This window comes from Etheostoma cragini, chromosome 20 (assembly GCF_013103735.1).
Source record: "Etheostoma cragini isolate CJK2018 chromosome 20, CSU_Ecrag_1.0, whole genome shotgun sequence".
Lineage (NCBI taxonomy): Eukaryota > Metazoa > Chordata > Actinopteri > Perciformes > Percidae > Etheostoma > Etheostoma cragini.
Window position 1 is genome coordinate 8,034,852 of NC_048426.1, and position 14,717 is coordinate 8,049,568.

The following is a 14,717-nucleotide window of genomic DNA, read 5'->3' on the forward strand; positions in this document are numbered from 1 at the left end:
TCCCAGTAGAACATTATTCGTTGTGTAACCACATCTCTTCAGCACCACGGACAGCGCCAATGCCATAAAAGAGATCTACTGTGCATGCTAATTTGGCTTCATGCAAGTGACAGCACTTCATTCTCCTTCATTCTGCACTCACAACTTCCCCCTGATCTAATTTGCCATCGTTAGAGCAGAACGTTCAGTAAATCTTTTATGTCCAAAGGAAATCTGGGCAGTGGTGTGTGGCTATTGGTGTCCCAATCTTCTCTATTTATTGATAATTCCTTTTTCATCAGACACCAATGGGGCTTTCTACCTCCCGTTATTCTGCCGCTGCTCTTCTTTCTTTCTCGATATCTGCAGCTTTGGCATTGGGTGGAGCTGAATGGCCATTTCAGTGTAAGGTCTGACATGAAAAAGCTTTCGCTGACGTACCTGCAGATAGAGGTATCACTGCTTTCCTCTGCCTCAAACACACACACACACACACACACACACACACACATACACACAGACACATTCCCAGGGATCAACAAGTCATTTCACAGCCTGCCGGGTGACCCGGTGTGATACCGATGCAGTTTACTGACAAATCTGATCCAGCTGGGCACAAAGAGTTTTCTTACCTCCCCTCCTTTACCTCATGCTCCACTTGTTCCAAATAGAGAAAAGATAAAAACTAAGACTGCAGGCTTTGGTCATGCTGCGGAAACCAGCAACATTAAACTTGCATAGTTCCTCACACACTCTCCCTCAGGTACCTGTTGAAGACGGGCGAGACCAAGTCTCCAAGTACCAAGTGCCTTGCTGTAAATAAAATGTTCAAATGTACAAGGCTGCTGAAGCTCCTTTCTATATCCAAGGTGTCAACTTGTATCAACAAAGTCCCAAAAATCCCGTAATGAAATGCTACAGGAACGGTTTCTCTTCTTACATAATGATCATATTGAATGGACAAAAATCAAATCTAGAGCTCAGATTTCTAGAATTCATTCTTTTGAATGTATGCCAATAATATTGTAAACAGGATTAGAATGAATTAAGCTGAATACATGTAGATCAACGATTCCCAACCAGGGGTGTGTGTACCCGGGGGGTACTTCTACTGTTGCCAGGGGGGTACGTGGAAAGATTGTGGAACAGCTCTACTAATTTGAATTTGTTTTTAATTATGAACTGATTAAAGGAATACATCATCTGTAACAACTGAACACTGCATGTTGCAGTTATGTAGGAGCGCATGGAAACTAGTTAGCAAGGAAGCACAGAAGTTTGAACAGGTAGTTAGCTAAATGAAATGAAGGAATGGCAGACATAAATAGCTAAAAGTAAGGACTAAATCGTTGTAATGAGTAGCTAAAAGTAGTCGACAAACTGAATGTTTAGCTGCAAGTATTGCATAAGTGGCTGATATGGCTAGCTAAAAGAACTGGATAAGTGGTTGAAATATTCCGCTTTACTCCAAGTATATATATATATATATATATATATATATATATATATATACATACATACACACACTAGTATATATATATATATATATATATATATATATATATATATATATATATATATATATATACATACATACACACACTAGTATATATATATATATATATATATATATATATATATATATATATATATATATATATAGATAGGAGGTTTACGCCTCGATGCAGAGGCCGCGGGTTATCATTCCCCCCCTCTCTCCCCCCTAGCATTTCTTCATCTATCCTATGGAAATATCTATCCTAAAGGCAGAAAATGGCCCAAAAGATATCCTTAAAATTAAAAAAAATTAAAAATACTCCCGGAGGCAAGATCCACCTTTACCTGGGCTTATTTTACCCTCAAGAATATATATAAAGTATATAGAAAGTATATAGAAAAGTTCTCAATGGGCACATTTTTCTCCGATTGCCACTAAAATGTACATACCACTCTACAAAACATGACTAAAATCCCTCACAAAAAGCCAGAGAGTTAGGCTTTTAGTCTCGAGAAAGTGGTCCAAATCAAATCCCCCACAAGAGCAAAAGGAATGTGAACTGTGAAATTAATTAAATGCATTGTTAAGTATAGACTCTATGAACTCTAGAGGCTGGTAGGTGGCTGCATGACGAACTGAAGCATTGGGAGCACTGGGACTAGATCTTTTTCAGCAGTATAGGCATAAACAGAACTGAGAAAAGGGTAGACACAAATGTAATTTTATTTTTGGGCAAAGTGACTTGTTTCCACTTGTTGCTCTTTTAATGGACAAAAAAAAGCTGCGTTCAAGAAGAGAATGACTGCAGAATTACATTTTAGGAGCCCAATACATTCCAGGAGGAGGACGCTTATTAAAAAGAGTCTCAAGTGCGGATCGCGAACCCCCTTTGGTGCCCGAACCCAGCACAGGGAGAGCGATGACTGTCCTACAGTTTTTCCCTAAAGGTTGTATACAGGTGTCCCACTTCACACTTTATCTGTATTACTGTTTCCTATTAAAAGCTTCGCCCCAATGGGTGTATTTGTTTTGATTATGTACATTGCAAGGGATTAATATGGAGAATAGGATTAAGCAGGCTTTAGAAACCCAATTAAAGTAGCCCTTCATCTTTGCTAGCGAGGGCCACATCTCTGTTTCACTGTGTGAGGGATCCCTCCTCCTGTTCACTCACCCCTCGGCCTCTTCAACACCTCTCTCCACCTGACCCGTCTTTGCATTTTAAATGCGCACACATCTTCTCTGCATCCGTTTACCTATTCGTTTATCCCCCCCCAGCTCCACCCATTTAGTCCTGACTTCACCTTTATCCTTTTTGCCTCTGATCTCTTTCTCCCACTCCCTCACTCCCCCTTCCATATTTTATGTCTCTTTGAGGTAGACGGCAAACGTGCCATTTGTCCCCAAATATGCAACATACAGCATTAAACCACATCAGTGATTAATTCCTTAGCTCCAACTGCAATTACACTGGTAGAAGACTGCTGGAGAACACAGTGGTTCAGCAAAGGGGTGAGCCAACAGCAACTGCCAATTTCAGTAAGGGTGGGTGCTACTCTGTGAAGGGGAATAGACTGTGTCTATGCATGTGTGTGTGTGTCTCATTGTGTGTGTGTCTGTGTGTGTAAATCCTGGCCCTGTAAATCCTAAATAATCTGGCAGTACAAACCCAGGTAGCACAGAGGCTGTTGAAATGCCAGGGAGCTGTGAGTTAGTATTCCTGGCAGAGCGCTAAAAGGCACTAATATCACATATTAGGATAATGTTCACTAACAAAAAGCAAGACAGAAAGACAGGAAGAGAAGGTGAGAGGGTAGAGAAAGAAAGAAAGAAAGAAAGAAAATGTACACGTAGCTAAGCTGAGAAGGGTTGTAGAAAACAGGAGACGATAGACAAGTGGTGAGAAGTGGGAATGGTTAAGGAAGATTTGGTGTTGCATGCATTGTGTCTTTAGAGTTCAAAACAAATTAACGACATGAGTTCATACCTCGCCGCTCCTTTCACCCTCTGCTCCTCCTGATGTACAAAGCCACTGGTCCAAGGAGAGCGACTTATCTGGTAGCAACAGCAGCACCCTGCATGCGTATGCATGTCTTTGTGTGCAAGTATGTGTGTGTAGGTCTGTGTACTGTAAATGTGTGTGTCAAAGTGCACGCGTTGTAAGGGTTTTGTGTGTGTGTGTGTTTCATTGTCTGCCAAGATTTTCATTTTTTTTGTTTTCCAGCTGCTGCTCATGTAGCCAACCGGTTTTACTATCGAGGATTTTTAAAGGCTGTTTCAAGACTCTCACTCACATTTGTAGAGTTAATATATATATATATATATATATATATATATATATATATATATATATATATAAAAATAAATGTACAGCACTGATAGGAATAGGCAAAAAATACATACAAGGAGAAAAAAAAACAAGGGCAGAGACGTACAGAATTTGACGTTGTATATTTATACATATCCTCTATAATAGCCATAATTCCATAACATTTTAATGTGACAAATAAGTGTAATACCCAGTGTTTAAGGGGAAGTCTGTTTTTGTGTATGATTAGGTTTGTAAGGGAGAACATAAAATACAATAAGACAATAATAAATTAGTAATAAATGTATTACATAATTCTGAAAAATAAAACTAGCTGGTAACAATAATGGAGAAATGAATTAATAAATGACTGATGAAGAGAGATGAGGGTTTCATATTTAGTCAGCTTTTGTATATGGAGGGTCCTCGTCTTAAGAGCTGTTTATTCTGTTGTTGAGGGATGTGGAGGTTGGGGCACTGATAACCGCAACAGAAGGAGGATGAAGCAGGGTGAGAATATGTCCATATGTCTGTGTGAGTGTTTACAATAAATTGGTTTGTGTTAAACGAGTACGTGAGAGATATTGATCTCGATGTTGAGAGGTGACATCTGTGCAAATGCGAGGTTGATGCTCATTACGAAAAGGTCTGAATAAATAGATTTACCTACATTTTGCAACCTAGGCGGAGCTGAGCGTGCTGTGTCTCTGTACGGAGCCAGAAAGCAGCACACTCTGCTACACTTCCTAATCCCACAGACTCTCCCTTCACGTCTTCCCAGCTGGGAAGCAAGACACGGGAACTTTTGGAGTATTAAAGAGCTGTGGTGGCAATACATGGAAAAACTGCACTAGACAACTCTGCTCCAATCACCAACACCTGCCCGCCCACCTGCTCGAGGATTGAAAAATGTGCGGACCAGATGGAACCAGTATAAAAAGTCGCCTCAGTGTCGCATGAATGTTTTCGCCATGCGAGTGTGACGCTAACGGTACGTTTGCAGTTGACATGGCCTGTAATACTAACTGTTGAATGGACATTTTGTACAGGCACTAGTGGTCCCCAGGAGGATGCAGTCCAATACTTGATGGATCCCCTGACTTTGACCTGCTGATGGCACAAGAGGAAAAGTTTCAGTCAGTTCTTCTGTAAAAAATATCTCAATATCTACCAGATGGATAGGCGCAACAACATTCATGGTTCCCAGATGGCATGTCCTATCGACCTTTGCTATCTTTTTGTGCCACCATGAGGTTGAGATTTGAGGTGTTGAGTGAAATGTCTTGAAAACTGTCAAGCTGTCTTTTTTTCATTTTACACTTTGGCGATCACGTCATGTTGTGCCACGATCAGTGAAACTTGTAATTTAACCAATACCTCAATGATTAAATATCTGCTAAACTTCCTCTCATCCTCAGCTGTACTTTGTGTTTACTACTAATTAGCAAATGCTAGCACGCTAAACCCTGAAATGGTGAAACTGGTAAACATTTAGCTAAACATCAGCATGCTGGTATTATCACTTTGAGCATGTTACCATGCTGGACATGGTATTTAGCTCAAGCTACAGCATCACCGAGGTATTAAAACGCATACCATATAAGGAGATAGATAGATAGATATATAGATAGAAAGATTGATAGATATTTATAGCAACAACCCAGCACATAAAAATCTTTTTCCTTTATCTCCCTAGTCTCAAAAAATGGTTTGGTCTATGACGCTACTGTAAGATGAAAAATGTAACATCTGGCCTGCCCCTCCACTCCCGCCAGTAGACCTTCGTCAGAAGGCTTCAAAAGTAAGGGGCTCAGAAAAGAAGAGAGAAACAAAAAAAAAGAGAAAGCAGTAGCAGAGGTACAGTACTTTATGGTTAAGAATTTGATAAAATAGAGTGTGGGGGAGGACAGCTCTTTTGCTGTGTGCAAATAGTATGAATGTGGGGAAGATCATCAGATCATCTTGGGGGCATGAGCTTTAAGAACAGGAACACTCAAACTATCTTCTCACGATCATAACAAAGAATTGCTCTTTAGTTGTAAATATTTCACACAAAAATCTCTGAACAATTGAATATAGGGATTAAATAGTCAGTCAGAGTAGAGTTTCACTTTAGTGTTCATATTTATGTATTTTTTAAATTGGGTGTGAATATCTTAGAGGTCACTTGAGAATTACATAACACTTACTTATTGTACTGTATGTTTGCTGTGTCAGTTGCCCCTCTGTTCTTTCCCTGTGTTACCGGGGAGAACTGTGGCCAATAGGAAATTGGGTTCAGTTGGTGTCTTTAAAAGACCTTCAATCCTCAAACAGAAAACAAAGAAACACTAAAATGTAGCTCTTTGTAAACAGCTGCTACCTAAAGAACTTATATTGCAGCACACTGGATTGTGCTCACTATCGCCACACAAATATCACTTGTTACCTTTACCGGCCTGATGAACTCATCTACACTGGCATCAACTTTCCATAACAAAAGCATCAACATGTCTCATTAGCATCTCGCCTGGAGCAAGAAAAAAAAAAAAAGCATCTTGAGCACTCCTGTGACCACATAAGTGGTTTCGATTCCATGATTGAATTCACGAACCCATCAAAAGTGAAACTGTCAAGGTAAGTTCTTGGAGGAATGCAGTGATGTTGTTGCATGAATAGAGAGGATAGAGACTACTGGTGGGATAGTATGTAGTAGATTTAGTCAAAGAACATCTGTGGTGGAGAGCTGCACTGATTAGCCCAAATAGTGTCCAAACGTGCTGTAGGCAAAACCAGCTTCCAGAAAAAACAACATCACACAAGCACGTATCCGGTCCCAGTGAGCCAGTGTGTGTCTTAGTGTACGTGTGTGTGTGTTTAAACAAAGTGAAGCACACAAATCCAAACTGAGTCTCTGCAAGAGAAAAGAGACAGATAGGAAGTTTCTTTTTTTGCAAGCGTATGCATACAAATGTGTGCGTGTCCGCTCAATCACCTCCCTGTGAGACATTGTGCAGGTGAGTGAGGTGAAGCGTTAATCAGGACCTAAGGCAATGTGTCATTAAACATATGGGTAGGAAAGCGGGAATATACATTCAAAACCCAAGGAAGTGTGTGTTTGCCTAGTTGAATGCTTGGGCATGAGTGGTTAATATGTGCATATTATATTATTCTGTACATACCGTTCTCTGAGACTCTGAACACTCTGTGTCCATAAACACACACTTTGAGGCTCTGTACTGAAAATTACACTGCTGTTAGGTTAAAAGCAGTCTCCATCCAGAGGATTAGAAAGGCCTCATTTGCCTGCAGTTTTGTCTCCCCCAACGTTCTCAATTGACATTCAGAGAGGAGGGACTCAGCCCTAATTAGGTTGGCTCACACATTCCAAGAGTCAACCAATCAATGGTCCACTAATGGGCTGTCAGTCACATGACAAGGCTTGGGACAGGTCAGGGTCACTAGAGGAATGCCTTAATTTCTCAGCAGAATGGGAGAAAATAGGCCAGATAGGAGTCCGACCAATGGGGGCAATTATAGAAAATGATGAGATCCAATAGTGGGACACAGCGTTTAACGAGCAGCAGGATGGTGGAGGGGGTTATACTGAGAGCCTTTTAATCACTTAAACCTTCCCAAGGTGGAAGTTTGGGTTTGCCTGAAGCTCTTTTGCTGTGTTCCTTCCTCTTAATGCTCCCTCTCGGTCTTTGATTATCAAATTGTGTTCTGAATAAGTCCTCGGACTCATTACGGGCTTGTGCTAATCATAACCAACATTGAAAAAGAAACACATGTATCGACTGACATCTGCAGATTTTCCCTGCGTTTTATCTCAGTCGACCTGAGCAGGTAACACCTGTCGCTTCTGTAAAACAAAAACACAGAAAACAAACAGATGCTGTTTGTGCTAGGCCTGTTCTTGAACAGCTTGTAGTGGTTTGTTCTGTAATTCTTCCAAGAGGAAACTGGTTATGTGGGCCAGAAAAACGGATGGGAATGCAAAACTATAAGCCATGGATAAAATGGCTGTATAATCTTCACAGAAAGCCATTTTGCTTAAACAAATAAATAAAAAGATAAAAAGGATACAAAAAGATTATTGTCAAAGCAGAGACATTTTATGTCAGTTAATATGACAGACTGTTTGGGGCACAAGACTGACATCCAGACTGTCGACCTTCATTGCAGTCCTCCTTACTTTATCACAAACTCTAGTTTATTGGCTACTCAAAATTCCCATAGCGACACCAGTCTTAGACAGTTTCACACCACTGCATAATGAAAATTCTAGCTCTGTTGGAATGAAATGTTTAATTAAATCATGACATTGCTGGTGGGGATTGAATGACAGCTACTGAATAATTTACTCGCACACACAAATGCAACAATTACAAGACAAACAGCTGAGACAGAAATTTCCCAAGTTGTATTCATATGATCAAAGGACATCCCTGTTGTGGTTTTGAAAAAGGTACTGCAATCAACATTATTTTTTTAATATTTATAGATAGATCAAATGACTGTGTAATGTCAAAGGGGTCACACATCACTAACCTGAATCAGCTAACTCTGCAGTTACCCCCTTCTCTACGTTTTAGCCCTTTTTTATGTTAATATTCAAGCTGAAACTTTAATGATTCAAGCTCACTGCTTTCCTAGAAGCTGCTATACTCAATAAAAAATAAAAAAAGCTCTCATAAATTGAATTCACGTTGCATGCCCCGCATCAAACAACAAAAGTCAGCAACTAGTTGTTAAGCTGCTTACACATGATCACAAGTGAATCCGCGAGGCAGGGCTAAGCATAGTGCAAGCAGAGGCAAACGCTCCGTTGTTTCCGACCTCTCAATTGGTCCTACAGCCCACCAGTCCGTTTGTTTCGAAAAAATAAACCCTCTGCTCCGACATCCCATTGTTCCGACCATATAGTCTTATTATATAGTTTAGGATAGCCGATTGGTCAGAGGACAGGGATTGTACAAATAGGGTTACATTATGGGGATTTTGGGACACTAAACTGCATGCAAACCGGTGCGGAGATTGTGTGGATTAGGCTAGATAAACATTTAAATGTGTTACTAAGTTAGAGAAAAGTAATTTCGCTTGTTATAGTTGATTCAGATTTTAGATTATGAGGGGTGATCCACAAAAGCCTAGCTATACCTTCGGAACCATGGGATGTTGGAGCAGAAGGTGTATTTTTTCCGAAAAAAGGGACGTCGTACTAGTGTGCTGTAGGACCAATGGGAATTTTTCGGGTTTTGAGAGGTCGGAACAATGGAGCGTCAGAAAAATGACATGGCATGACAGGTATACGCCATACGCTTTCTGGCTACCGTATTTCATGGTTGTGCTTTGAAAAGGTCAGCAGCAACAAGGTCAAAGTTCAAATAATTTAAACATAATTTAAACTGAGTGCGGTGCTCAGCCGCACTTTCCCACAATTAGTCCTGGGCTAATGGAATGCAGTGTCAAAAGGGCTTAGTGGAGAACTTGCAGTTTAAGAGCCATTGGTGGAGACCAAAACAGAGCTAATATGACATTGAATACTCAGGTGGTCAGAAACAAGACTCAAAACGAATGCTAATGTTGCTCCATGTCGTATAAGCTTGGTAAATAGGCAATATTCACTAATAAGTTTGGCACAAGAACTTTATAAATTCTTCAAGCCAATGGGGAAGTGCCAAAAACGGCGGTTCATCAAGTGGAGGCTGGCTCCAAAAGGAAGTCAATCACTATTGACCCCCATGTTGAAAAGCCAAACTCTACAGCAGAACATGTTTACAGCCTGGTAGAACTAAACGGGTGTGATCTCATATAAGTTCACCCTTCATGACAATAATATAAAGTCACCTGGTTAAATTATATTCCGGCTCTGCATTATTGAGGACATTACGGTTAGGTAAAAGGTTAGCAGCTAGCACCCGCCACCCCATATTCAGAGGTTTACTCCTCAAGGTGCTGGGCCAGGGCTCGACTCCGATTTGCAGCTCCCCTTTCACGTTTTCAGCTGTCCTGTCAAATAAAGGCCTAAAATTGCCCAAAAATAATCTTTAAAAAAAATAATTAAAATGAAGTGGGCAGCCGTCACAGCAGGCCTTTATAGACTATAGGCTTCCTTCGTAAGCCTCAGCTTCAGCCACACTCCACCTCTTTGTCCATTTTTGGATTAGCAGACGTCAGGCTCTGCCAAGATGGCGACGGCTTCATTTCGTCTTTTTTGCTGTTCAGAAATGCAACGTCACAAAGACTACATCCATATTTTATACAGTCTTCGGTTGTTGTCAAGGCTCAAAGCTTGTTCCACTATCTCAAAATAGCCACAAAAAAACAAACTAAACGAAGGTTGCTTTAAAGATTAAAGCAGCCATTTCAGACAATGAATTATTTAAATTAGACTCTTTATCATAAAAAAAGAACATGTGCAAGCAAATGGTATGCATTTAAAGTATGTGATTGGGTCAGATTGACAGAAAACTCACAGCACATAACTGAAAGATGCTGCAGCTTAATTAAAGCCTTCAGAGTGTCATGAGATGGCAGATGGCAGAATAAATGAAAAGCTTAATAATCACTTCCAACATATTTATCCTCTTAAGTAAAACATTGAAAAAAAAGAGCATAGAGCGATGTAGCAAGTAGGAGGAGTAACAAGTTGCTTTCCTGCCGTACGTGATGAGGTTTACGGGTAATTTTATGCTAATTCAGAGAAGCAAAATAACTAATAGTATGAGATGGAGCCTATAGCAATTCTCTCAACCATGGTTTATCTGTGTGGAGTAATAGCAGCACAGCCTCAGAATTCATTTCACAATGACATACCATGTTTAACATGCGTTTCTCGGTTCCTTATGCAGCATCTGTACAAAATATAGGCTCCAGTCTGAAAAAAATGGTATTGCATATAATTGTATCAACTACCGTGCTTTCATTCATTTCAAAAGAGTCCACTTGGTGTAAAATTCCTTAAGTTTCATCTTTCAATAAAAGTTTGGCTGACTTGAGTTCTTGCCTTATATTTCTCAAGAAGCTTAATTTCTTCATTATGCTCTTCATTTCATCATCACATTCAAGCCTTTGATCCACAATATTTGCCCATTTCCATACAATCTTTGTAGATTGATTGAGCCTGTTAAAGTAAAGCTTACAGACGGTTTCAGTAGAGAACTTGTATCTTTAAGATCTGAAAAAATATAGCGCAAATGGTCCTTGATCAACCTGATATGAGTCAACTTTATCTGTGTGTTTTTCCTTTCATGCCTGAGGGTTGTGTGGGTTAATTACATTTTCTTTTTAATTTACAGGGTAAAAAAAAAAAGATTAGCTTTACCTTGCAACTGTTCCGTAGCCGCAGAGAAATAAATGAGCCCTATACTTTCTTTCCTAAATAGAGAATCCATTGGAACAGCAGTAAAGATGCAGCCTGCATTAAACAATTTCTAGATCAATTTCTTCACGCTGTGCTGAGAAGAAAAAAAAAAAAAAAACTCATGGTGATGTTGAGTTCCACAGGTTAATGTCTCCCTGGCTAACAGTGAGTGGCGATAATACGTAAGAGCTGTACCCATTACTCCCATTGTCATAGAGGAGCTGCACTGTGCTGAGCTGGCAGTGCTAGGTGCAGGGGATTACATTAATATAGGCCACTATGCATCTTTCCAAGCGTTCATAGCACTTTGCAATGCATGGAGTGGGAGAGAGGAGGGGGACACACAGCTCAGAGCCAGAGCACAGGCCAGCTGGGTAATAATGAGAGGTCCTGTATGAGGCTAATATGAGCTAATCCGCATCTTCTATGATCTATTCCAATCTAATCAGCCTCTTTCCTGAGTAGGCCATTTGTCACTGCATTATCATGGGACCTGCTAATGAAGTGGACGAGTACTGGTCCGATGTAATTACACATTTCCAGAAAGCCATGCGCCCTCTCCACCTTATGCTACTCCTTCTCTTAACACTTGTCCAAATCACTGAGACAGTCAGATGTTTCAGGGTTAAAAATCTGTCATTGGCCAGCAGCAGTAGTCTTGAAAACGTTGCTCTACAGTTAACAATCTTTTACATGTTTCAAATTGCAATCTTGAAGATATTCATTTGGTTCTCTTTGGCGGCACCTACGGCGAGTAGCGGTAACTGCAGGTGTCTTTCTGGGTCTCACGTTCACTCGTTTTTTTTTTTAAGTTGATTGTCTTCAGGCAACGCTCTTTTCATGTTTTAATCCATAGTAACATTTACTCAAAATGCTAGCAGGGACCCAAAAAAACAGTACGCTGCTTCAAACCCATGTGAGTAGAAGAGCGAGTCTGCTACGGTTAGCCACCTCATCTTGGCTAGTGACATAGAAAGCCGTGCAGATTTTGAACAGCTCACCCGGAGACTGGAGCCAGATGACATTCAGAAACCTCACTCAAAACAGCATGGATAGTTTTTTTTAAGTTTGTATGCGTGTGGAAACCCCAGAGACACAAAATAACACCCCAAATCCCATAATATGGGCACTTCAACATCCCCTGAAAATCTGCCCTCCGGTGATTTACTTATCACCTTGCTGCAGTGATGGAAATGTGTACTCCAGTCCCCAGAGACAGCACCGTTGGGTGAGGTTAAAAGTGCAAGAGAGCTCACTTTTGATCACACCCAAAACATCATTGAGAGATTAGCACCTGTAGATATTGTAAATGCATTAGCATACAGGTTCCTGTCTAGACTTTTAGCAGACACGGAACACTGTCATACCTTTGGGAATAACCCTTCTGAGAATAACATCTGTTTTTTAAGTGCTAAATGCACCGTTACGTTGACCAACTAGTTTATACCATTGTCTGTCCGCCGCTCAGTGCTGGGAAGGTTTTTGTTGCTGAAACAGCTGCCCGGTGCCATTAGAAATGGGTTCATGAGACGAAACAAGACAGTGAAGCTGTAGAGCAGAGGAGAACTGCAGGGTCGAGTGATAATTCCATGTGGGCCCGTCACTACGAGCTCCCTTCACGTTACACAGTTGATCCATTGTTCATATAAAAAGAAATTGATGAATGCAGCTTTCAAAAGTCATAACGCAAGGAATTGAATGTTTCATGACTTCAGTTCAGTGCGGGCCCTCTGCTTGTGTCCTGAATTTGTAGCCGTGTGTAACTTTCAACTCTGTTGTATGGAATGGAGTTGCTTCTAAAAAGGTGAAACAATGCCGACAAGAGCAATTACATCACTATTTGATTCTCCGACGTAATAAAGTGTCATTCATGTGCAGTATACCATAACTGACAAAACTTGATTGCAGGGTCACTCTTTGTCTCGCTTAATCACCGGCTCACTGAAGCGCTCAACACCTCTTTTTTTCTTCTATCACCCCTTCATTACCTCTTAACTTCCTTTCCCTCCTGTCTTTTCCCATCCTCACTTCTTTATTTACTCACTTAGACTCTACCTTTATCCTGAATTTCTTCCTTCTCCTTGTCCTCTCATACCCACTTTCTTCCTTCCCCTTTTTTTTACTGAATCATGGTCTGATTCACTGCTTTTACATCCTTCCTTCTTACCTCCCCTCCTCTTTTCTTCTACTCTTTACTTGCTCACATGAGTTGCTTACGCACCCATCCCTTTTTCCTCCCTGTTTCCTTCCCTCTTTCTCCATCTGTTCTACTTTCACTTGCTTCCTTCATCCAGCATTCGTCAGTTTGCCTTCAGCGTCTTTTTGTTAAGCTTTGCCTCAAATAGTGTTCCCAGCTGTTCCCTCCACTCCTCCTTTTATCCCTCAGTGATACTCTGGTACTCACACCCCCTCTAATGATACACCCTTTTACTCACCTTTTCAGTTTTTTTCTTTATCTTACTCACTCCCTTCCCCTGCCCGACATTTATTATTCCCCCTCTCCGTCCCATCTTTCTGTACACCCCCGCCCTCCTCTTATATATTTCTCATGTCTTTCTATCTCTCTCCTTTTTTCCATTCACTCTGAGCGATGGGTCTATTGATTCTCTCTGTGATGATATTGCCCAAGGACAACCACAGGGCACAAAACCTCTTCAACTTACCAGAGTGTCTGTGTGTACAGTGCGTGTGTGTGTGTGTGTGTGTGTGTCTGGGTGTACAGTGCGTGTGTGTGTGTGTGTGTGTGTGTCTGTGTGTACAGTGAGTGTGTGTGTGTGTGTCTGGGTGTACAGTGCGTGTGTGTGTGCAACCAGAGGCTAGTTTAACTTTTAGGAGTCATCGCTAATCACATGTCAGAAAACAGCCTCTGGCCTGTGTGTGATGTGTAAGGTCTGTGTGTGTGTGTGTGTGTGTGTGTGTTTAACACAGAGCGGGGTGAAGCTAGCATGTATCTGTGCATGTGTTTCTCATCTGGTTGAGAAGAAGTTAAAAGAAGCTAAAGTGTTGTCCTTTAGCTTTGCCAATTTCATGTTGGGTTGTGGCCACAAATGTCCGGCTGGCTTCATGGCCACACATCAGAAGCTATCAGTCTGTGTTTGTGATAATTCCCCCCCCTTCTCTCCAAGCTCTTGGAAAGCCTTCTGTACGGTTGGCTCGCACAACAGGTGGATGACTGCCGTTATCGATCCAGATGCTTCTAAAGTAGCCAGATTGCTACTGCGTGCTTCATGCAATCTGCATAACACACCCTAAAGCACATGCGTGCATACACATATGCACAGAGGTACTTGGGCATGATACATACCCAGACCCTCACACACACATATGTGCACACTCAGATATGAAAAGATAGGAGAGGGAATAGACAATAAAAAAGCAGGATCTGCATCCTTTTGCTCCCTTCATGTACATTTATTTACGTTGCCTGACATTTTGAGCTGCATAGCAGATATTTATTCAATTTACCGAAAATGAACTTGCAGGGGTGGCTATTGTAGAAACTTCGCTTTGCGTGCAGCTATCCCGCATTAGTACTGCAGGATAGTGACAAGGAAGCAATTTGTTTTGGTAAACAGTATTCTCTC

The 14,717-nt window shown here is 41.0% G+C and overlaps 1 protein-coding gene and 1 long non-coding RNA gene across 2 annotated transcripts in view; one reads left to right on the plus strand and one right to left on the minus strand.

Moving 5' to 3' along the window:
• Positions 1-14,717, minus strand: part of grin3ba (glutamate receptor, ionotropic, N-methyl-D-aspartate 3Ba) — a 108,232-nt gene that overhangs the window by 73,474 nt on the left and 20,041 nt on the right. The gene's annotated exons all lie outside the window — the stretch shown is intronic.
• LOC117936096 lies at positions 8,984-14,000 on the plus strand. The gene is made up of 3 exons (XR_004654888.1): positions 8,984-9,074; positions 9,181-9,184; positions 13,990-14,000. It is a non-coding gene; the product is annotated as an uncharacterized LOC117936096 (long non-coding RNA).